The sequence below is a fragment of the Lemur catta genome, chromosome 7 (assembly GCF_020740605.2).
Source record: "Lemur catta isolate mLemCat1 chromosome 7, mLemCat1.pri, whole genome shotgun sequence".
NCBI classification, from domain to species: domain Eukaryota; kingdom Metazoa; phylum Chordata; class Mammalia; order Primates; family Lemuridae; genus Lemur; species Lemur catta.
In genome coordinates this window covers 52353349-52356519 of record NC_059134.1, presented here as the reverse complement: position 1 = coordinate 52356519, position 3171 = coordinate 52353349, and positions in this window count along the sequence as shown.

Below are 3171 nucleotides of genomic sequence, written 5' to 3'. Positions count from 1 at the left end.
TCCTTTTTTTATCACCTCAAAGACTGCTTATCCTCAGGTTTCCACTAAAACATCATTTCATTAGAAAAACCTTTCAGCTGTGTGAACATGAAGCAAAAAACAATGTATCAGAGCCCAGGTTTTCTTATTTATAGACTGAAGAAAATACTATTATTTAGGAATATATGTGAAAGTGCATTTTAAGTTTTAAAACATTAATTATGTGCTTGTAATTTGTCATAGTATTTTTCACACGCAGGGTTTTAAGTGCTTATTGATTGGACAGTATCTACTTTAACTGATCTTTTATACAATAATTAGCACTGTCTTTATAAACTGTTTACATAAAGTGCTCTTGTGTTAGCAATTCATTTATCAAACCTCAATCTTTACCCTCCATCCCACAGTAAAATGATGTTTTTCAAACTTTCTGTACCAAAAGATTACCCTGACATGCTTTTTAGAAAGCTATATTCTTTGGTGTCTTTCTGGAAATTCTAATTATTTAGGTCTGGGAGGGGACCCAGATACTTTATATTTTAAAAAATATCCCAGGTGAATATTATGATGAACAGAGTATGGTAAATACTACAGTAAATTCTACAGTTCTTCTGGGTGTTTAAAAATACAAGAAAAATCCTCACACTTTGTATCTAATAATAGCATAAACATTATTTTTGGACATAGGTGTGCTCATTTGTTCATATACAATCATGCCCTGCATAAAGATGTTTCCTTCAGAGATAGACTATACATATGATGGTGGACCCATAAGAGTATAATACTGTATTTTTACTGTAACTTTTCTGTGTTTAGATAGGTTTAGACACCCAAATACTTTCCATTGTGTTACAATTTCCTACAGTATTCACTACAGTAGCATGCTGTATAGGCTTGTAGCTACACCATAAAGCCTGGGTGAGTAGCAGGCTATACCATCTAGGTTTGCAAAAGTGCACTCTGATGTTTGCACAATGATGAAATTGCCTAAGGATGCATTTCTTAAAAAGTAACCGAATCATCAAGCAATACATGACTGTACTTGTTTACCAAATATTTATAGTTAAATATGTACTAGATTATTAGTTCTTTACCTCAATACATTTGTCAGAAATGGTAGAGGAGTGATCATTTCCTAAAAGGAAGGTATGTTTTAGGAAGGTATTAATTTGAACAGACTAGGTTATGATGTAGTAATACATTAGACCCTGAATCTCAGTGGCTTATTACAGAAATCTCTTGCTCATTCACAGTGCATATTCATTGAGGATTAGCAAGGATTGGGAGAATTAGAATGGAAAATCTACTCCATATGGTTTCTAAGGGAACCAAACTGAGTTTCTACCACCTTGCAGCTACAACATCTAGGGTGTGTAGCCTCTTCCATTACCAAGGTATGGGAAGGGAGAGACCGAGAAAGGGCACTTGGGTGTTTCACTGCTTCAAGCTGAAAGTGAAAACGTTTCAGTACATAGTTCTTTGGTCAAAACTGGCAAATGACCCAGTCTAAATAAAAGGGGGCTTGGTAGTGCAGAGTGACAAATGAATATTATGCAAGCCTTACAATCTTTGCTATAGTCTACGGTCTACTTTAAGCCCAGTAAGTAAGTGTCCTCAATAATCACCTATCTTTAATCAATTTAAAGCTACCAAGTAATCTGGGAAGAAGAGAGGCTTTCATAGAATTGGTCTCTTGCCCAGTGATTTAAAATTTACTTAAGGCTGTAGTAAATAACTCATTAGATAACAAGGAGTATACATTAAAGAACTAAATGGTGTGATACATGCTTTGCTTGCAAAAAGTGAATACATTTAGTAAGGCAGAACTTCATGAAAGAAATTACATCACTTAAGACCACAAGATTCAGAAAGAAAAACTGGGAGTATGCAGGCAGAGAACCTTTATTTTAGGCAACCATCATAAAAAAACATAAGTCATGCTTGTGGTAATAAAATAATCATGGAATTGAGTACCTAATTTAGGAAAATACATTATGCCTTAACATTATAGAATAGAAAGGAAAAAACAATGTTTTTGAGAAACTTACATATGCAATGACTCTGCTAATGCTTTGCCTATGTTATCTCTATTTCATCATCAATAAAAACCCTTAGAAGCAAACGTTTCCATTTTATAGATGAGATCAGAAATATGAAACAACTACACCGAGATCGCACAATTAGTAAATAGCAAAACTAAAATTCAAACCCATTAATGGGGGTCCAATGTTTGTGTGGGAATGTGTGGATTTTTTCCGTTACACTAAGTGATACTTAGCCTAGGGCCTCCTTCACTAGAACTCTGACTTTATAAAAGAGAAAGAATACATCTCCTATGAAACTACATTAGCGATTTTTAATGAAGTTATAATCTACTCACAGCTGTACTTAGTGAGCTTGTGATAACTTTATGTATAACATTTCTGTATTACAGGACCATGGGCATGTAAAACAAATAGGCGGGATCATTGAGGCATGCTCCTTTGAACAGCCCTTCTCTGCCTTTTCCTTCTAAATTGCACAAGAATTGGCAGCTAATTAGCAGTTCATTAGCAGCATTGATAAACCATGTGACAAAAACAAATGCTGTTCTAACAGAAGGGACTGAGCTTTCCAATGAGTATGAAATAGAATATAGGGATAAAAACAAGTTACTGAAACAAGCTGCTTATATTGCTTCCTTATCTTTTCTTAGTCGTTCATACATTCAAATATTTATTAATTGCTATGTTCAAGGCAATGTGGTAGTTTTGAGGGATGAAAAAATGAGTCAAACACAGTCCCATTTTTCAAGGAACTCATAATATAGCAAGATGATTAAGGAGTTTGTATGTTTACGCTTTGTAAACAATCTTCATGAAGCCAGACTATGATCTTTTTAGATTAAACTTGGCATTATATTGATGTACCCACACATACACATCTGTGCTACATCTGACTACATATGTGTTGGTTAGACTGCTGTTGATGTAGGCAAGAAATCTGTGGCTAAGAAACCGGGCAAAATGTTCAGTGCGTATGGGAAGTGGATCTCAGGCATTAGTTTGAACTGTTTTGAATGACCAGACTTAGTTTTCCTGCAAACCTGAACTTCTTCTTTTCCAATTAAAAGCTATGAATTATTCTGCGTTTCAGAGAAAGTCTAACTGCTTAAAATGGTATTCAAAATCTTGGCATATCTTTCCATTCTCA